Raw genomic sequence first — 22,976 nt, forward strand, 5'->3', positions numbered from 1 at the left:
TATAGTGTTATAGACCTTACTAGATGTCATTTTGTCTTCTTGCTCCTGGATAGAATGCCTGCCTGGAAGCCTTCAGATTTAAGTGAAGTCATGTGACAGTGACCAAGATACTGTAAGAATTGATGTATGCTGCTTATAGAAGAGAAAACCTGAAATATCAATGGATTTTTTTCCCAGCTTCCAAATGAGGAAATCTCAAATTAATACGATAAAGATTAGAACATTCTGGATCATAGAGGTACTATATAAAAGAGGGCTTTTGTAGAGTCATCTGGATCTTTAGTGAACTTTGTGTGATGACAAAACAAACTTCTTTATGATATGCAGCTGAGACATGGGGGTTGTTTGTTACCTCACTATAACTGAAGTTATCCTGACTAATGGAAGTTAATAGCATAGAAACACATCTGGATGGAATGGATCCAGAGGGAAACCAACCAGAGAAAGGGGTAAGTAAACATCTCCACAACTCCAAGGTTTAACATGCTGCTTGAAACATACTCAGCAGATTTTCAATAAATGCCTGTTGAACTAACATTAGCTTTGGTCGCATGGCTTTTCAGCGTGAAGCAAGGATCTCCATTTTAATACAATAGTTATTCCAGAACACTCTACTGGCAACAGTACCAGAAAACACTAATTTGGGATCTCTGAGACCATTCTTATTTCAACTTTTAATCTCCATCTCCTGAAATAATAGATATATACCTGAAAGAAATATTGTTTGGAAATCAGATATTCTTTAAATTTTTTTTTAATTCCAGTTAGTTAACATACAGTGTAATATTACTTTCAGGTGTACAATACAGTGATTCAACACTTCCATACAACACCTGGTGATCATCATGACAAGTGCACTCCTTAATGCCTATCATGTATTTCACCCATCCCCCTACCTACCTCCCTTCCAGTAACCATCAGTTTGTTCTCAACTATATAGTTAAGAGTCTGTTTCATGGTATGTCTCTTTCTCTCTTTTTTTCCTTTGTTTGTTTGGTTTCTTAAATTCCACATAGGAGTAAAATCAAATCATATGGTATTTTTCTTTCTCCTGCTGACTTATTTCACTTAGCATAGTACTCTCTAGCTCCACCCATGTCATTGCAAATGGCAAGATTCCATTCCTTTTTATGGCTAAGTAATATTCCATTATATATTCATTACATATGATATATACATAAACACACACACACACACACACATATACATATACACATCACTCATTAGTTGATGGACACTTGGGCTGTTTCCATAATTTGGCTGTTGTAGATAATGCTGCAATAAACATTGGGGTGCATGTATCCCTTTGAATGAGAATTTTTATATCCTTTAGGTAAATACCTAGTAGTGCAATTGCTGGATCATAGAGTAGTTCTATTTTTAACTTTTTGAGTAACCTCTACACTGTTTTCCAGAGTGGCTACACCAGTTTGTCTTCCCACAAACAGTGCAAGAGGGTTTACCTTTCTTGTGTTGCCTTTCAGGTGTTGTTTCTTGTGTTGGTGATTTTAGCCCTTCATCAACATAAAAACTTAAACTAAATGGCAACCTATGGAATGGGAGAAGGTATTTACAAATGACATATCAGATAAATGGTTAGTATCCAAGATATATAAAGAACTTCTACAAATCAACATCCAAAAAGTGGAAAATCCAATTAAAAATGGGCAGAAGACATGAATAGACATTTTTTCTCAAAGAAGACATATAGATGGCCAACAGATACACAAAAGGATGCTCAATATCACTGATCATCAGAGAAATGCAAATCAAAACTACAATGAGATAGCCTTGCATCTGTCAGATGTTGTTTTTAAATTCTATTTCCTTTCAAGCAGATTAGATACCTACAAATCTATTTAAGCGCCTCTTTACTCAAAAATGGTGCTAGAGGTCTTCTTGATTATATATAAGTTGACCAACAGCCAAGTCATGTTAATGTACCCTAAACACAAACCACATACTGACACAGACACATACACACACAGGCAATATTTTGTGTGTAAAATAAGCATTTTAGGGGCATCTGGATGGCTCAGTCAATAGTGCATCCAACTCTTGATCTTGGGCTCATGAGTTTGAGCCCCACATTGGGTGTAAGATTACTATAAAGAATAAAATTTATCTTAGGAAAATCTTGGACTTAAGCACCTAGCTAAATAAAAATAAAAGTAAGCTCAAATGGAAAGAACAATAGGTTTGAAGTCAGAAAATTGAGGTGAGAACCTAGCTCTGTTGATCCTATATGTTTGGTCTTGGATATTCCAATTCTTTCCTCTGAAAAATGGGCAGAATATCAACTCTGCTTACTTTAAAGAATTGTTGTAAGATATGAATAATTTTTTTATAATCGCCATATTTTAAAATTAGCATATTCCAGGAAAAATATCCTAGGTTTAGTTCTTTCTCTCTTAATAAAAGCAAATACTCCGCTTAGGCCAAGAAATGGTTTTATTCACATTAGCATTTTCTATCCTTTTAGGAGTTCTACACTTACTAACTGCTCGTCTCAGAGGGTACAAACAAAAACAATGTTTTTAATGTATTTCTGCATCAGTGTTCTCACTCCCAGGCAAAATTCAGCTCGTCACTCCAGACACAGGTTTGGAGTTTCCTCTCCTCATGCAGGTGTTGTCTTCGCTCCTGACCCTGCTCCTTCTCTCCCACCCATATGGGTTTTCATCAGCTGATGCGGGAGCCAGGCAGGGTTGCCCTTGCTGCAGACAGAACACTGGAGGCTATGAGAGCCTTGCGGAGGCAGGGAGAGATGTGAAGGAAGTGGGGGAGTGTCGGGTGAGTGTATGTTGATAGCACTGTAGGTGGGAAAGCCGGTCTGGGAATTGTTCCCCTCAGCCTGGATAATGTCCACAATATGGCCGTGCTCCTGACATCGCTGGACTTCTTTCTATGCCACTTGGTGGGAAACGGTTTTGTTGGGATCTCCCTTCAGTCAGCAAATCGCTTTTCTGAAGCCTCTTAGATTGCAGTTTCTGACTCCAGCTTTCTGCCAGCACTGCGTACCTCAGTAGCTGTTTCTCCACCATTCTGGAGCTCCCAATTAAGTTGTAGTCAAGGCTCTCATGGCATAAATTAGGAACAGAAAATCCAGTTTTAACTCATGGCTCTGGAAAGCAATCAGTAGAGCCATGAGGCCTGCTTTGGCAAAGACTCCTCAGCCGGGGGAAAGAGGACAGCCAGCCAATCAGTCAGCTGTGCGTTTCTAGCCCACAGAAGCAAAGCCCCTGGTAGGCACATGGCTGCCTGTTGGCAGTGGCTCTGCTCCCAACGCATGGCAGCATCCTTGCTGTGATTTTGGCAAGCTCAGAAGAGTAGCGGGAGACTGCAGATGCTAGTGCATTCTAATTGGGAGGCCAACTGCTTTCCTTCCAGATTTACCGCTCCCAAGGCCTGAGGGGCACGCAGCCTGGGTCCTGGCAGCTCATGGGATGGTTTTGTGTTACTATTTGGAGAGTTCCTATTATGTTCTGCTGTAAAGGGTATGAGGGAGTCCCTCCTTGGGATAACCCACTATCTGAGTATTAAGAGAGACACTGACCTTCCCTGTTCCCTTCTCTGTGTGCACAGAAATAAATCCAGCACGCCTCAGTGTGGCATGGCCCATCAGTCATAAAAACATGACATGGACATCAGTGCTGGGAGGGTGGGGAGGGGTGGCAGCAAGGCAACAGTGCCCCTCCTCCTCTTGCTCTCAGGCCTGTGCTAGGAACTGCACACAAATCCACAGCTCCCTCTTCCTTTCTTGGCCCTGGGCCCCTTCTTTCCGGCACTCTGTTTCAAAAACATCACAAGCCACGCAGGTGGTTTTTGTTGCACCACAGCTCGTATTCTTGACAGATCCTACATCTGCACATTAATACTCCTTGATGCTTCCAGCCTGAAACTTTCCCAGACACACTGGCCTCAGAGCCTCACAAGCTGTGCGGAAGGGAGACGAACTACACAGGAATTCCTTACTGGGTCTGAGGGTTGTGAGGGGGAGGTCATGGTTATTTCAAACAAAAGAAGCTTCATGGTCACTTAGATCTGAACTTGATGGCATCTGACTCCATTAGAAATCTACCTTCTCTTCGGGGCAGTGAGTGTTTTGGCCAGGGCTCTGGGGCAACTCCGAGTTACTATAATCATGAGGTATTACCATTGCCACAATTGCAATCACACAATTCATATGTATTGAGTGAATAAACAAATAACAATAATAATAATAATAGTTAGCATTTACTGGGTCCTTCCTATCTGTAAGGCACTGGTCTTATTTAGACGATTGGTCTTAATGCTCCCACAACCACTATACAAGGTAGGTACTAATGTACACATTTTATAGATAACAAAACTAACTAGCACAATGAATAAATATATAAATAATCTGACTGAGGCCACATTGTTGAATTAATGGCAGAACAGGAAACCAAACCTAGATCACAGACCTCGAAATCTATGCTAGCGAATTCCACTTAATCATACTGAGTTTGTATAAAAAGAAGGAGGTCAGGAAGTGTGACAAAGAGACTAAGGGCCTTCAAAATAAACTGCCAGGAATCAATTTCCATACTGGAGCCTGGTGTCCAAGAAGCCATTGGAACACTTCAATGGCCAGAAGAAACACTTTTCTCATTTTACTAGTATGCAGTGAAAAAGAATGGGGTACAATGGTTTGGAATGAGTGAAGAAGAAGTTTCCCAGATTCAACAAGAAATACAAATGAGGGAGAGAGAGAGAGAGAGAGAGAGAGGGAAAGGTTCATCTCCCAGGAAGGCTGGAAAGAAGAGAACAGCATTATCCCTGAGGATACTAAATAGATTAGTATAGCGACCATGAATAAATCAGAGATTTTAGAGATGGCAGCCAATAAAAAAAAATTGTAGAAATAGTCTTTGAGTGTTCATTCCCTCCCTTCCCTCTGTAATAACATGAATTGTAACACCACAGACATTATCTACAATTACTCCAAAATGTTGTTTCTTTACATCTAGAATTTTTATTTTAAGGCTAATCCTGAGAAATTTGGCAGTTGTAAAAGATGTCAGGATAGAGGAAGGGGGAGAGGTTCAGGAAATATGGTGGGCCAATACAGGGTTCACGCCGTCCATTGGGGCCTGAAATCAAGCTTGAGAAGAGTTAGCAGACCCATTGATTGTCTGTTGGAGAAAAGCGACAGATGGCCTGAGCCAGAGGGCTTCTCAGAGAGGGAGGCTGGAGTGCTGCCTAGGTCCCAAGTGCATGACTAACTCATGACTTATGGAGAGCCTGACAGGTCTGACCTTGGAGTGGTGAAGAATCACACTGGAACTGACCACAGCCCCTTCACTGGGCTCCATCTCGTGCCCTGAGGAGGACCTCCATCATTCCCCCACTATGATTTGGGTATGAACAATATCTGTGGGTCTCAGCCACAGGGACAGGTCTGGGAACAGTCTCAAAACACACATCTTAAATCTCTCCCACTTGATTATCTACTTTTGATTCCATCCACTGTCCATGTAGATGGCTGAGACTAGGAAATCAGAGGGAGGTTTGATTCTGGGAAGAATAACATTTTCAAACACATAGTCATGAAACTGAATTTGATTTCTTCAGAATAAACCAAAGACACCCAAATATAGAAATAATCAATCTAACAATACTTATCATTAGCTAAATTCAAGATTTCTGTTGATTTATTTTCACACTGGAACAGACAGATTAGTCATAATGTTAGTATTAATGTTAGTAGTTGAATATCTCATTGGGCATTCAATGAGCAACTATAAAGAAGGTATAAACTATGCAGGAAGGTTGTGACAAAATAAACTTAAGACAATCCCCCATTTTACTGGCAGTTTCAGTCTAGCTAGAACAGACTGAAATGAATTTCACTGTGTTGTAGTCTTCCCATGATGATCTTGAGACAGAAGCACAAAGTAGTATTATCTGATTATGCAATGGGTAGAAAGTGTCACAGTGCTTTCAACATATAATTGACCTCCCTCATCTGCCCACATCGTCAGCACAAGACATTGGAGAAAAGAGAGGAAGAAAGGCAAACTTGTTCAACTTCTGGAACACAGAGAGTTCTTTTCCCCTTGATATCTTGAGACGCCATCATAAAAACCACATAGGGTTGAGGGGGTAGGATAAAATGGTGAGGGGCTTCCCCCAGGTGGGTAATCTATTAGGAGACCCCTGCATACAGCTAGAGTCCCAATAGACTATACCTTTTGTAGAAGGTTGAATGAGAAATAAACCTACTGCCAAAAATAGAAGATCAAGAAAACTTTCCAATCTCTGCCTTGGCAACAGTGGAGGGGGAAAAATACCCCATGAGATTTTATAACCACAACAGACCCTTCACAAGTTTGCCATACAAATTTATGCCACCTGTGAGGTCTGAAAAATCTCAAATGGACAATTTAATTTAAAGTGGTCCTAGGTCAATGGTGCCCCCAGGAAACTGGCAGAAGCAAACACACATCATTTCTGGAGGAATACTAATTCAACACAGGCCTCAAAGAATTCCCACAGATAAAGTTCCAAATAAAATGAACAACTCACTGGAAAAAAGAAAAAAACACAAAGAGACAAGGCACCTTGAATTAAATTCTGGAGAACCAGTTTCCTTAATGTATCAGATATGGTAATTCCCAGAGAATATATAACAACCATATTTACTTTGTTTGAAGAAATAAAGGAGAAGCACAAAAAATACAAAGGATAATTGATAGTTTTAAATGTAAGAATATTTTAAAAGGTGCAAACAAAATATTAGAAATGAAAAATTATAATTAAAGTTACAAATTAAATGGATAAGTTAAACAGAAGATTAAAGTTGACAAGAATTAGTGCCATAGAACAGATTTTAAAATGTTAAAAATGCAACTCAGAAAGACAGAGAGGTAGAAAATATGAAAAAGAAATTAGGAGCCAGAGCATAGAGTATGGAGAGCCAACAAATGTCCAATGACAATTATACAAGAAAAAAGAATAAGAATAAGCCAATATTTAATGACATTATGTTTGAGAATTTTCCAGACCCATTGAAGAACACCAATTCCCAGATCCAAGAAGTCTAGTATATTCCAAAAAGAATAAATAAAAAATAACTTCATATAAAGATATATCATAGTGAAACAATGAACATCAAAGAAAATTAGTCCTTAAAGTAAGTATGAAGAAGGGATAGATCACCTGAATATCAGTTAGAGAGATGACTCATTTTCTATTAGTATGTATGGTAATCAGAAGACAATGCAATAACTTGGAGTGCTTTCCCCAATAGATTTTAAACAAGGAGGATAAAATACAGTTTTTTGCATAATGAAATGTGGAGGTTATCACCAACATATCTTCACTGAACAAATTCTAAAAGAAATAAAATGAGAGGGGCGTCTGGGTGGCTCAGCCGGTTAAGTGGCTCAGATCGTGATCTCATGGTTCGTGGGTTCAAGCCCCGCATCGGGCTCTATGCTGACAGCTCAGAGCCTGGAGCCTACTTTGGATTCTGGGTCTCCCTCTCTCTCTCTCTGCCCCTCCTCCACTCATGCTCTGTCTCTCTCTCTCAAAAATAAAACATTAAAAAAAGAAAATAAGATAGAAGAAGTAGTAAACAAAGAAACTGTGAGTTAAAGAGACTATAAAGATAATGATGTTTAATTTGTGGGGAAATTAAAATAAGGAACAACAGTAAAATATAAGTTTGAAAATGGGGTAAGCCAAGGTAAGTATTTTCAGACTTTTGGCTCTCAAAGCATGGTCCGGATGCCTGTAGCATTGGTATTACCCAGGAGTTTTGTAAGAAATGCAGAATCCCAGGCCCCACCTTAGGCTGCCTGTATTTTAACAAGATCCTCAGGTGATTTGAATATACATTAAAATTTGAGAAGCTACTTGAAGTACTTAGACTTTGTCAATTACTAATTATTATGAAAACCTAATTAGAGTAACCACTGAAAGCACAAATACAGAGCATCATTTACAAACAGTAGAGAGAAAAATAATGGAATAAGGAAAAAACTTGACTCCATTGGTCATTAGGTATAGTCAGGTTATTCTGTACTAAAAATTTTCATGTACTAAAAATTAAAACAACAATGGATAATTTCTCATTCATGCTGAATATCCTTTGTGCATTGAAAGGGGGACCCAGTGAACTAGAGCAAAGTAATTCCTTCTATATTTGGGTCTAAGTCAATAATCTGACAATTTGTGTTCTGAGTATTTCTTTTGGCATGGCTCTGTTGACAACAAATTCTCTTTCGATTGTTTTACCCCTTATTTTGCTTTATTTCTGGAGTATATTTACTTGACTACAAGATTATACATTTTCAGTCATTGTGTTTAGGCATTTTAAAGATGTTAATCCATCATCTCCTGGTTTCCATCATGATTTCTGATGAGAATTTAACTGTCAGTCTTATTGTTGCTCATTTGAAGGTAAAATATCTTTCTTTTCTGGCTGATTTTAAGATTATCTTTTTTTTTCAGTAGTTTTACCATGCTATACATATTTTTTAAATTTATTTAATCAATTTTGGGTTGGCAAGTTTTCTTGAATTTTGTGTCTTGATGATTTTCATCAGTTTAGGGTAACTATTGACCAGTATCATTCCAAATTTTGTGTCCATCAGAATCCTTTCCCTTTCTTCTAGGGATTTAATTGTAGATATATCAGATCTTTCCCCATATCCCATATGTCTTTAATGCATTTTTAGCTATCTTATGTTTTTTTTTCTTTGCATGAGTTTGGAGATTTGATAGTAATCTTTTAGTTCTTTATCCTCTATTCTTCTGTGAATAATCTACTATTAAATTAAGTATTTTTAGTTCTTAATTTTCTTTTATATACTTTTTAATTCTAGAATTTACATTGTTTTACAAATCCTATTTCCTTAGGGAAATTCTTATTCTTGACCTTTTTTGTCTTTTAACACAGTAATCATTGTCACTTAAAAGTCGATGTCAAACAATAAATGGATCATCTGTTGGTATGATTCTATTGTCTGTATTTCTTCTTGGTTTTGGTCATTTGGTCTTATTTCCTGACATGCTTGGTTATTTTTACTTAATCACAGACATTCTGAATGAAAAACAATGTAGAAATTATTTGAGATTTGGCTGACTCATCTTCCTTCAACAAGGACTTTTATTCTCTAGTAAGCATTTAGAATAGGTACAGATCACCATAATCCAGTCTGACATTGACAAAGCTCAATTCCTTTTTGGGGGTGGAAGGGATAAGGAATGATCTATTTCTTGTTTGCTTTCACTCCTAGTGTGTACTCCCTGCTGGGGTCCTAAATGGAAGTATGAGGCTTTTTCCATGGGCCCATTTCCTTGGTACATTGAATCTAATTTTTATCTCTTCAGTCCCATAAAGTTGCCCAATGCTCTGCTCAATTAGCTGCCACTTCCTTCTCAACTTTTTAGGCTATTGGCCCCATTCCAAGAACAGCACGTGTCTTGAAAGCAATGCAAAATTTTGGGTTAATTTCAATGCACTTCTTTCTGGGTTCTGTCCCAGCCAGTCTGTCCTGGCTGCCATACTGGCTCTCCAGTGCCTACATGGCGTATTTTTTTTTCCAGCTTGTCTAGATGTTCTTGGTGGGAACATCAGTAAGCTATCCATCATTAATTGGAAACAGAACTCCAAATTCCAACTTTGAATTTAGAATCTTACAAGCACTCACTTTGGAGAGGAGAAGAAAATAAAAATGAATTTTGCACATAGAACATTAAGTGCCCCAATATCTTGTAGGAATAAATAAATGAATAAAGTACTCTTTCAAAATTAAAAACAAGGGGGGAAATAGCAAAGTGTTGGGTGGCTTGCTACGTGCTATCCATGTACTATTTCATTTATTATTTATAATAACACTATGAGTAAGATACTATTATTACCCCATCTGATGATAAGAAAAATAATACATAGAAAGTCTAAGTCACTTGCATAAGGTCACATACACTGAGGAACCTGCAAGCTGAACACCAGTGCTATGTATCTTCTCAAACTGAAAGGTATAGAAAAATTAGTATGACCAGAAGAAATAAGGAAACCTGAAAGAAATTAAGAACATCTATTAAACAGTGACACTTGGAAGCATCTTTTTTGAAGGACGAAGTTTCAGTGACAAAAAGTTACATCTCTTTTTCTAAGAATCCAATCATGCCATTTGACTCTACCTTCAAGAATATTTAAATAATCATAATATTGCAGATTCTATTTGTTAGATTTCAGAGTTTAGAATTAACGTCCTGACGAAGGATGTATAATTGTCAAAGAGCCACATGTAACATTTGTTTAGTGTTTTCTGACTGTTTGGCACAGTGCAAAGTGCTTTATATAGATTGACCAATTTAGTCCACAGTTACTTATGAAGGAGGTGCCATTTCACCCCCAATTACACACGTAGAATTTGAAGTTTTGACAGGCAAAGTATATTTTTCAAGATTGCATAGATAATAAGTAAATAAGTGGTGAAATGCATTTTGAACTCTGGGAACTTACTTTTAACTAGGTTCCCTCCTTCAAAAAATGTTAAAAACAAGAAAATGCTCAATAAAAATAGGAAGGTGAAGAGAAAAGAAGAGGTAGGGGATGTTAGGAGTATGCAAAGTTCCTCATCTTTTGCAGAAGAAAATCAATGGATATTGTTTAAAGATAATTTGAGAAGTAGAATTAGAAGTATGTTATTTAAAATTATAATAGTAACAATCAAGGAGAGTAAAAACAGAAACTAATCTGGAGTATGGGATGGGGGAGAAGGGTAGATAAATGGCAGATAGACTTTATCTTTCCATTATACCTTTCTCATTTGTTTTTATCATATGCATGTATTACAAATAGAAACTAAGCTATATATAAAAAGATAAATTATACCATAATAATGTTGGAGGGGTTATATTCCACTGAGACCACATGCTCTTGGCCACATGGCAAACAATAGTTTCCCTGGAGAAAGCCTGTGATACCACGGCACAGGCTCCATAAATCTAATTCTAGTCTACTAATAAAAAGCACATATGCCTCAATAAATAAGTCATATTAAACCATAGCTGCCTTATCCATTATAAAGGTTATATGTTGGATTTGAAATTTTCACTCCTTTTGTTCTTATTTCTAATTGGTTCAGAACCTGAATGGAAAGAAGTGTGCTTTTCCCCTGGGTCCCTAGGCACACTCCAACACATTTAACAAGAAGCATACACATAAAATTGAAAGAGAGGAAGAGCACTAAATCCTTTTACAACTTCTTATCATATCTCAAGTATCCTAGGATGCTTGGAACCAAATGACACCTTTCCTGGACTCAAACATAACAGTCTTAGGTGGAGTAAAGAAAATTTGGAATTTGAAAAATGATCAAGATTGTATTTCAATCTTCTTCAGTCATTCCATATCTGACTGGCTTAAATTATGACTTAAATTATGATTGGATAAAAGACAGGAAATGTTTCATGCACTTTTATGCAAAGTATAACCTTCCAGGGTGAAAGCTGCAGGACTATCACACTACACCCTGTCTGGGGAGAGCACCTGCAAAATGACAATTCTTTTGAGAAGCTTGCTGAGTTTCCACAGCTCGGTCACAGATTCATTAATCCTCCTGCCCCAGAAGCAAGTCTTCTTCATTTTCATGGGCTGTTTCCCAGGGGAACACAAGGGGTGGAGAACCACCTTGGAATCCCTTAGGTGCCAAAGCAAAGAGAACCCAGAGCTCCTGTTGTTTTTCATAAACACGTGCTCCTCTTTCCACATTTCCGACTCTTTGCCAAGGTGCTGAGAAATGGTAAAGCTGGGACGGGCTGGCTCCAACCAATCTGGCCTGACAGCCCAGAACCTACTCTTAGGATGTGCATTTTACCCCACAGCTGTTTCTGCTTCACTCTAATTTGTTCAGGATTTGGTTGGGACCCTAGAGTTCACCTTCTGCAAAATATTTGTTAATTTTTGTTTTTAGCTGAGAAAATACCTTTTCCCCTCCCAAAATGAGAACAATTTGCTCTGGGATTGAAGATGGATTTGTATTATAGTTGCAGTGGAGATTTGCTCAATTGCTTCATAGCCACATACCCAACACTCACTAATTCCTTTTAACAAGAAAATGGTAAACAGGTGGAGTTGAAATCATAGATAAATAAAGAGTCCTCTCCAATCCATTCAGTTGGGTCTTAGTAAAAGGAATTCTACCCAGCTGGCAGCGCACACGCTTACACAAATGGAATATTTTTTTAAATCAGCATTGAGAATAGTAGACATGATAACATGCTCATGAAATCTACTGGGTAGACAAGACTTCAAAACAATCAGCATCATTTCGCTAATTGCCAAAACTCCTTTCCAGATATGACCACCATCACTTAGAAACTAATTTTTTTTCACTAAACCACTTCAATCCATTTGCTTTGGTTTTATAAGAAAAACCCTTAACATTGTTGGTAGCAACAATCGTAGCCTTGTATATTTTAATAGAGTAATTTATTTTTTCCCAATGACTGTCATGGCTTTTGTAAGCCTAACAAAGCTATGTATAACTTCTCTAAAAGATAAGAGGTTTTCTCTCCTAAAAAGCATATATTTTTCAATTTTCTGAAGAAAATATAAGTAGACTATTGATTAATCCATTATCAGTCCTAGAAAATAGCCAGTGAGACCCAGAGAGCCAAAAAACAACAAACAAAACCATTTAATTTTCTCTATCACTGCATTTGGTGACAGGTTGCTATTTGTAAAGGGTAATATAATTATTCTTTTTGATTAACTGATGTTTTATAAATACATACACAGACATTCACATATACACATAAATTCACAATCACAAATAAAGCACGTTATTGCTGCTCTCTTCCTTGTCTAATATTTAGCCCTAGTAGTGTTTGTTTTGTTGTATTTGTTTGCTTTAACTCTTTATTCCTTGAAATATATTTTTTCAGTTATCTAGGGCAAGATTTAATTTTTTAATAATACTGATAAAAGTTTAATTAAAGCTTTTATAAAATAAAGAACATGTTATAATGAAATCTTTCATTGTCCTATAAATGTAAAAAAATTCAAATGCCTCCATAATTTGTTTCCCACAGATCCTTAGAGCATTGTTTCCAGTATTTTGGACACACATTCACAATAAGAAAGGTACTGTGTACTTTACTCTGCCCTCAAAACTGAAACCAAAGTTTTATGAAATCATACTTCTCTTTGCTGTGTATAATATCACTCAGATATTTTGTATACTATCAAATTCTGGCTTATTTATTTATTTACTTCTTTATTTCTTTATTTATTTTTAATGCTGGTAGCAGCCTGCAGTTTGAAAAATCCTGCCCAGTAGAAACTTATCTTTGCTTCTATGTTTCCTAGATTGAATATTTAAGTCAGCCTACCTATTTCCATCTATTCTCTCACCAGACGCTAAAGGACTCACTGCCAAAGCCACCGAGCTAAGACGCAGGATTTTATGAGGCCTCATCACCTCCTTGACATCCAAATCCTAACCTCGTGTCCTGAAGTTGATCATGTACAACTTTAGGCCATTTTAGCATTGTCAAGCTCCACCCCCTCCACCTTATATTAACCATGCAATGTCTATACTCCCTGGTGAATCACATTCTCCACTGGGTGAGAGACTATATTTAATTTGGTATAAATTTCCCTCTCCTTCCCTCTGACCACTCTTCTAACATAGTCTTATGCTAAAATTAAAAAAAAAAAAAAGATACTTAAGGAAACTTTAAAATGACACCAATACAATTTCAAATATATCAATGTATATCTGACATATCTTCAATGGAATAATATCTAATTCAGTCTGTTCCCACAAATCCAATTTGACAAACAATTTGTGAGATTTCATTTCCAGATCTACCGAATCTCCAACAAAACAGACCTGGTTTCACTTTGAATTAAATGCTTCCAAACCTCCAGCTCTGTCTCTTCCTAGACAGGCATTTTCTAGACAGACAAATTTAAGCCTAGGACACCCTGAGACCTACATGAAATCATTAGCACAGAACTTGCCGACACAACTCAAGGAAGATCCTGAGCTGTTTATTCCACATCGCTTTGTTTCGTTAGGCCCCAAACTGGCCCTAAGCTAATTTCCATGCTTTTTTATATTTTATTTTTATAACATGTGAAGCATGATGATTTGAAATCTGATCAAATCACATGGTGAAATAATTCTTACAATCAAGCCAATTAACACATCCATTCACATGGTTGCAATTTGGTGTGTGTGCATGTGAGTATGAGTGTGTGTTAGGAAAGGACCTGAAATCTACTCTTGTAGCAAATTTCCAGTACTCAGTGTGGTATTATTAACTATAGTCATCATGCTGTACATTAAGTCTCTAGATTTACTCATTCTACATAATTGTAACTTTGTGGGGTTTTTGTTGTTGTTTTTTGTTTTTTGGAAATTGTTTTATTTTAAAATTATCTTCCCTACAAACCATGTTAACACTTGAATGTTATGGTTTTTCATTGTAAACATACCACATTGTAAATGGAGTTTCGTTCTTTTAAACAACTGTTGTTTTGGGCTTTGGTAATTTAAAATAAGTTTAAGCGTAATATAAAAAACTATCCCTGGGGCGCCTGGGTGGCCAGTCGGTTAAGCGTCCGACTTCAGCCAGGTCACGATCTCGCGGTCCGTGAGTTCGAGCCCCGCGTCGGGCTCTGGGCTGATGGCTCAGAGCCTGGAGCCTGTTTCCGATTCTGTGTCTCCCTCTCTCTCTGCCCCTCCCCCGTTCATGCTCTGTCTCTCTCTGTCCCAAAAATAAATAAACGTTGAAAAAAAAATTAAAAAAAAAAAAAAAGTATCCCTTTCCAGGTGGGAGCTTGACACCTGCATAAAACCTAAGAATTTGGTAAGTCCCTTAGTTGAATAAAAGCACAAAGTTACCACCCTTTTTATCCATACAACACGACATGGTTATGTTTTTTTTTAATGTTTTATTTATTTTTGAGAGAGAGAGAGAGAGAGAGAGAGAGAGAGAATGTGAGCAGGGGAGGACAGAGAGAGAGAGGGAGACACAGAATCTGAAACAGGTTCCAGGCCCTGAGCTGTCAGCACAGAGCCCAACAGGGGGACTCAAACTCACAAACCGTGAGATCAGTACCTGAGCAGAAGTCAGATATTTCCACAGACTGAGTCACCCAGGCACCCCCATAACTATAACTTTGTACCTGTTTCTCCCACTCCCTGCTTCTGGCAACCGCCATTCTACTCTATGTACTCTTTTTTAGATTCCTCATATAAGTGAGATCATGCAATATTTTTCTTTCTTTATGTGGCTTATTTCACATAGCATAACATTCTCCAGGTTCATCCATGTTATTGCAAATGACAATATCTCCTTTTTAAAGACTGAATAATACTCTTATATACATATATACCACAGTTTCTTTATCTATTCATTCACTGAGGGATACTTAGGTTGTTTCCATATATTGGCTATTATAAATAGTTCTACAATTAAAATGGAAGCACAGATAGCCCTTTCAGATACTGAGTCCAATTTCTTTAATTATATACCCAGCAGGGGATTGCTGGATCACACAGTAGTTCTATATTTAGTATTTTGAGGTACCTCCATACTGTTTTCCATAATAGCTACACCAATTTACATTCCCACCAACAGTGTATAAGGGTTTCCTTTTCTCCAAATCCCTACCAACTCTTGTTGTCATTATTTTTTTTTTGTAATAGCCATCCTAATAGGTGTGAGGTGATATCTCATCATGGTTTTGATTTGCCTTTCTCTGATGATTAGTAAGTAATGTTGAACACTTTTCTGTATACCTATCGGCCATCGTATGTCCTCTTTGGAAAAATGTCCATTTGGGTCCTTTTCCTATTTTTAAATTGTTGTTGTTGTTGTTGTTGCTACTGAGTTGTGTGAGTTCCTAATTTATTTTGGATACTAACTCTTTATCAGATATACAGTTTGCAAATATTTTCTCCTTATCTGTTATGTTGCCTTTTAATTTTCCTAATGATTTCCTCTACCATGAAAAAGACTTTAGATTGATGAAGCCCTTTTGTTTATTTTTGCTTTTGGTGCCTGCGCTTTTGCTGTCATATTCAAAAAATTATTGCCAAGTCTAATGTCAAGGAGTTTTCTCACCCCCCTTTTTCCCCCTAGGAATGTTATGTTTTCAGGTCTTATGTTTAAATCTTTAATCCATTTTGAGTTTATTTTTCTGTTTAGTATAAGGGTCAAATTATATTCATTGCATGTGGATATCCAGTTTTCCTAGCATTATTTAATAAAGTGGCTATTTTTTCCCCAATTTTGGTTCCCTTGTAGAAAATCACTTGACCGTATATGCACAGGTTTATTTCTGGGCTCTCAGTTCTGTTCCGTTTGTCCATGTGTCTATATGTATGCCAGTACCATAGTGTTTGATTATTACAGTTTTGTAATAAAATTTGAAATCAAGCAGTGTGATGCTTCCAACTCTGTTCTCTCTGAAGATTGACTATTCAGGATGTTTATGATTTCATACAAAATTTGGAATTGTTTTTTTTTTATCTTTTTATGTGAAAATTTCATTGGAATTTTGATAGGGATTGCAGTGAATCTATAAATCACTTTGGGTAGTATGGTCATTTTAACAATATTAGTTCCTCCAATCCATGAACATGAGATATCTCTCCATCTATGTGTGTCTTCTTCATTTTCTTTCATCAGTGTTTTATAGTTTTTAGTCTACAGATCTTTCACTTTCTGGCTAAATTTATTCCTAAGTATTTTATTCTTTTTTTAAGCTATTGTAACTGGGATTGTTCTCTTGATTTCTTTTTTAAGTATGTAATTGATAAGTAATTGTTGGTATAAAGAAATGTTATTATTCTAACAACTTCTTTTCTGTGAAGTTTTAGGGTTTTCTACAACTAGGACCATGTCATCTACAAACAGAGATAATTTTATGTTTTCCTTTCTGATTTGGATGTCTTTTATTTATTTTTCTTGCCATATCACTTCTATTACTATATTGAATAGAAGCAGTATGTGTGGGCATTCTGACCTTGTACTAGATCTTAGAGGAAAAGCTTTCAGTTTATCACTATGATTATAATGTTAGTTGTGGGCTGCTTTTCATGAATGGCCTTTATTGTATTGAAGGAATTTCCTTTTATACCTATTTGATTGAGAGTTTTTATCATGAATCGATGTTGAATTTTGTCAATTGCTTTTTGGGTATCTATTGAGATGATCACATGTTTTTTTTATCATTCATTCTGTTAATGTGGAGTATCACATTGACTTATGTGGTGTATGTTAAATCAACCTTGCATCCCAGGGATAAATCCCATTTGATCGTGGCGTATACTGTTTTTGATGTGTTGTTGAATTCATATTGTTAGTATTTAACTGAGGATTTTTGCAGCTGTATTCATCAAAATATTTGCTTGGGGTTTTCTTTTCTTGTGGCATCTTTGGCTTGGTATCACCGTGATTCTGGCCTCACAAAATGAGTTTGAAAATATTCTCTCTACATCTATTTTTTGGAAGAGTTCGAGAAGGGTCATTATTAATTCCTTTTTATAAAATGTTTGGTAGAATTCAACCATGAAGTCATCTAGTCCTGGGCTTTTCTTTATTGTGAGATTTTGTATTACTACTTCAGTCTCCTCATTTGTTATTAATTTGTTCAGGCTTTCTATTTCTTTTTGATTCAGTTCTGGTAGGTTGTATGCTTCCATGACTTTATTTCTTCCAGATTATCCAGTCTGTTCACATATAATTGCTCATAATAGTCTCTTATGATTCTTTTTATTTCTGTGGCATCTGTTATAATATCTCCTCTTTAATTTATGATTTAACTTATTTAAGTCTTCTCTCCTTTTTTATTAGTTCAGCTAAGGGTTTGGCAATTTTATTTTTTAAAAAAAAAACTCTAATTTTTATTGATTTTTTCTATTTTGTTTCTATTATCCATTTGATTTATTTCTTCCTTGACCTTCCTTTATTATTTCCTTTCTTCTGCTAATTTTAAGTTTAGTTTACTATTATTTTTCTAGTTCCTTGAAGTTGTTTACCTGTGATCTTTCTTGTTTTATAGTGTTGGTATTTATCATTATAAACTTAGCATATTTAACTTTTAATTTCCATGCTTTTCCTCCCAGTTTCCTCTCTTCTCTCCATGCAGATTATCCCATCTGTCCCCCACATCCTTCTATGGAGGTCCTGGTCACTTTCTTCATGACACCTTCCCTGATTTTCAGTCCCCACTTGTCAATATGTGCCCCCATATATGCACTCTCACTTAACTTTTTTAGTGTCTTTTGTAAATTTCATGCCCATTTCTCTCTTTCCCTCTGGTATAATTTGTTAACCAGTCTTTTTTTTTTTTTTTTTTTTTGCCCCAATCCCCTTCCAACTGACATACTCACACACCCTGAGATTTCCCTAAGATAAAGTATCTCTTACATGACTTATTTTGTTTTTCGAGAACACTTAAAAAGTTATGGTAAAATATGCATAAAATTTACTATCTTAACCATTTTTAATGTATAATTTAGTAGTATTAAGCACATTAATATTGTGAAACCATTGCCATAATATTTCTCCAGAATTCCTTTTATCTTGAAAAATTGAGACTCTATTCTACACCCACTAAATAACAACTCCTCATCCCACTCCCCTTCAACTCCTGACAACCACCATTCCACTTTCTGTTTCTATGAATTTGACTACTTCTAGGTGCCACATCTAAGTGGATCATAAAGTATTTACCTTTTTGTTTCTGGTTTATTTCACTTAGCATTATGTCCCCAAGTTTCCTCCATACTATAGCATGTATCAGAATTCCCTTTCATCAAACATGAAATGACTATCTCAAGCCAGGAAGATCAGAAGCCTGGCCTAGACAGTCTCAAGTGTGACCAACAATGCCCTCCGTGTCTAGAGAGACCCTTCATTCTGCTATTTATTAATCACTGTCAAACAATGGAGGAAAGTCTAGGTAAATTATGGTATACTGCATTGTACAGAAGCTTGTGGAATTTTGAAATCGCATTTGCAATGCCATTTAATGATATGGAAAGGTACTTAAATGAATTATATTAGGTAAAAAGTGAAGATACATTATTTCTCATACATTATGATCTGAATAGTGCAAATGAAAAAAACTAAACATAAAAATGGGAATGAGATATACTAAAATTAATAAGTAATGTTATCCTGTTTATTTATACCTTATGTGTAGCCCCAATTTTCTTTTAATGAGTACATATTGCTTTTATAGTCATATAAAAATATATATTTGAGAAAAAAATCCATGTACAGGATTCACTGGGGCTGTGAAAAAAGGCTGAATCCATGGCAAAATACTCATCAATGGACCTTCATTGTTCAGCCAGTAGGAGTGTAGCCCGTTGATGGCAGTAGCTGCACTCCCTGTGTAGAGACAGAGCCCTGAGGAAAATGGGCTGGGGGTAGTGACGGGGCCAGATGATGGCTGGCTGCAGTTCAGAGATTAAGGAGGAAACAGCCTTATCTGTTTCTAACCCGCCCCATGGTTATAACCACTTACTCCTACCACAACATGGTCTCTCTCACCTCCCCATCCTTTATTCATACACAGGCAGCAGGCATGAAGACCAGCTTTGTGGGTCACCTTCCAAAGAGTACTAATCTTAATAAGAACCAAAGTCTGCACCTACACTAATTAGGTCAGAAGACAGGATTCCAAGGGTCAGTATTTAGTCACTCAAATTCTAAATGAAAAGTCTGCTATGTGCCAGACATCCACCAAGATGAAAGAACCAATAAAACTCCCTGAAAGAACTCATACCCTGTTGGTATCAATGAAGTCCCTGTTCCAGGAGCTCAGGGATATACCAGAAAACAAGGTAAGGTACCTGCCATCCAGAAGCTTGTACTACATCAATCTCAGCCCTGTGAGGGCTACACTCATCAGTATGTGAGCTTCAGTTTAGGTTTTGGTAAAGCAAAGTCATAATTTTATGCCTACAGTGTGATTGTATATACACAGTGGTCATGGTTAAATGAGATTAGCTAATTTGATAGAGGAGGGAAACCACAATTTTTTATGGAATGATCAGAGAAGCTTTTAAACTTCTACTAATATTCCTTTGGTCATGGCTGGAGAAGCCAAAGTTCAGGACTGAGAAGCATCTGAAATGTTTTTCTAGGCAGCCAATCTGTTTGAGACTTCTCACAATCATTAAAGTAAACATCAGAGTCTCCATACCACACCCTCAAAAACTGGCAAAGAACCCCAAGCCAGGCCCAGCAGGGCTTGACCCCTAAAACTGAGGCTATTTAAGCTCTATGATATAAAAAATGCCTCTTAGGCCAGACTCATTTGCCAGAACCTTCAACATGGCATACTTAACCTCTGGTCTTACTTATATAAACTATTTTATCCAAGAAACCCAACTAAATGGAAACAGGCATGTTCTGTCTGTGTTTGTGTATGTGTGGTGTGCAAGTGTGTGTGTGTGTGTGTGTGTGTGTGGTATGTGTGAATGTGTGGGTGTGTGCAGTCAGGACCTAACTCATATTTATCCATGTTCTATGACTATCTGTGACAGGTCTATGGGTACTGCCATGACTAATGAAGCAACTCCTGATTCCACAAGATACCCAATTCGGAAAAAAAGTCTCAGCAGGCCAGGAAAAACAGTTAGAGGCGAGGGCAAATGATCTTTAAGAGCAGTTAGCAGTATAGGAGAGAGTAAAGGGATAGAAGAGGAAGTCATTCCTAAGATTAAGTCAATCCACTTCCCTTACCATGCATTTTGGCCAGCACTGTCAGAAGCCATGGAAAGAGGATAAACCGTGAAAAATGCTCAACTCCACAATACTAAAAAAAAGCATGGAATGCCCAGGATTTTCTGCCTTTTTGTCCTATTGAAACTTCTTAAATCTGTCCTCTGAATTTTTGTGATCTCATTGGGCTAAAGCATGGAGAATGCAGGGCCAGGGTCTTATTAATCACTTCAGCTACTATGTAATGGTTTTGAGAGACTGACATATGCCAGGCCCTCTGCTAAGGACATATCTCATGTTTTAGGTACTCTCATTGTGCCCATTTTTACATAAGAGCAAATAAAGAGTAGAATTTGAGCAACTTCCTTAAAATTAAGAGGCATGTAGAATCAGAGGTGGAATTCAAATCCCAAGTCTGACTCCTACCCACTCCTAGGCATGAAAAGACACACAGTAGGTGGTTAATAAATGACTGAATGCTGTCCAGAAACATGAGATGGAAAGGGATCCATCTGCTTCACATTTTAAATTGTACACTCTGAGGGTAAGTAAGTGCCTATTGAGATCACAGCAGAACAGAGTCTACATGACTCATGGCAGGAACACTGCACCAGGACGAGAAAGCCTGGGTTCTGGATCTGGACTCCGGTCCAGCCACTGGTTCTCTGTGTGGCTTGGAAAATGTCAACTTATATCCTAGGGCTTCCATGTCCTCATCTGACAAACAAAAGAATTTCCACTTTACCCCTTAAGTCTGCAAGGAGGACCAGAGGAGATAAGTACAAGTGAAGGTGCTTCATATAACACACATGAGAAGTAACATCAGTGAGGAACAGGTGTTGATACTGGAGCCGGTTCTGTATTCTTCTAACCTACCTGTCTTCACGATTGTTCTTTGTTTTCTGCCACTGAGGAGCTCAAACAATATTACTATTATTTTAAGTAAAACACAACAAGCTCATCGGATGTGCAGGGAAAAAAATGTGCCAGTGAAATACTGGCAGGTCAGATGGAAAGTAGATCTCTGACTCACCATCCCTTTCAGAAGAATCTCCAAATGCTCTCTCCCAGCATCCAGGACCTCTCCCAAAGCTACTCCATACACTTCATGCTCCAGTAATAACACATGACATGTAGTCCCTCCAACAGAGCAAGCTCTCTCAACCTCTGATCCCTTTCACTTGTGGCTGCAACACTGATGTCCATCTGCTTCAGTGTTTTGAACCTCAGTCCATGCATCACTACTGTCAGGAAAATTCTCTGCTCCTTCCTCAGTGCTCAATACCACTCATATCATTACACAACTCCTGAGAATCCTTATCTCCATTACTATTAAGTTCTTCAAAGACAGGCATGACTCCTTCATCTTGTTATTCTCAGTGCCTGGCCTAGGACCTGGAACTCTGTAAGCATATGGAGAAATTTTAATCAGTTAAACTAAATTTGTATGCGTTCACAGTACCTCGCATGGTCAGGAAAACATAGAGGCTGACTAGTTTGATGTTGAACAAGTGTCCTCAAGCATAAAGTTCCATCATTTGCAAAGTATTTACCTAGCATCTATGATCTATTACATTCATTTCATAATTAACCCAAAGGATCTTCATTTTATTAAGTGAGAATCTTATACCACACTGTAAGTTTTTCCAAAATGGAAACCATATTTTTATTAACTTGTTAAATCACGGATTCTCAGTAATGCTCATTGACTGCCTGCCTGATTGAATGAATGAGAGAATGGATGGATTTTCTATACCCATTTCTATATCACCTCACAGAAACTAAGATGATGCTTGGGACATATATGCTGAAAATGATTTCTAAATGAATGAGTGAACAAATAAATATCCTTTTCATCTACTTTTTAACTCCAGTGACTAATAAAGGATGTGGCATGTATTTTTTTCAAAATCATTGCTTGAAAAAAAAAATCTTTGTTTGATACATGAAAAAAATTAAAGATTCAAGAACTGTCAAGTGAGAATCTGTCTACCTTTTCAGGTTTAAGACCTTTTTACAACACAAATTCAAATATGAAGAATCTGCCAAGTGTTCACATTTTTAAGTATCTGCAAGCAAAAGCATCAAAAAAGTAGCACTCACTGGTTGGTTAATCTCAAGATTGTCTCAAGATTATATGTGAGGTGACATATTATTTGACTATGATCACAGTAGATTTCTTAAGCTGATGTATTTAATGAAAAGTCTATTTGGATTCAGAATAGTTATTATAAAAATGACAG

General features: G+C 37.1%; 1 long non-coding RNA gene across 1 annotated transcript; it reads left to right on the forward strand.

Moving 5' to 3' along the window:
* The first annotated feature begins 270 nt into the window (after positions 1 to 270).
* On the forward strand, positions 271 to 20,846 carry LOC123581518. The gene is made up of 4 exons (XR_006703782.1): positions 271 to 449; positions 13,072 to 13,123; positions 14,820 to 14,856; positions 20,556 to 20,846. It is a non-coding gene; the product is annotated as an uncharacterized LOC123581518 (long non-coding RNA).
* Positions 20,847 to 22,976: the final 2,130 nt, after the last annotated feature.

The sequence above is a fragment of the Leopardus geoffroyi genome, chromosome A3 (assembly GCF_018350155.1).
Source record: "Leopardus geoffroyi isolate Oge1 chromosome A3, O.geoffroyi_Oge1_pat1.0, whole genome shotgun sequence".
In the NCBI taxonomy this organism is placed as follows: Eukaryota; Metazoa; Chordata; class Mammalia; order Carnivora; family Felidae; genus Leopardus; species Leopardus geoffroyi.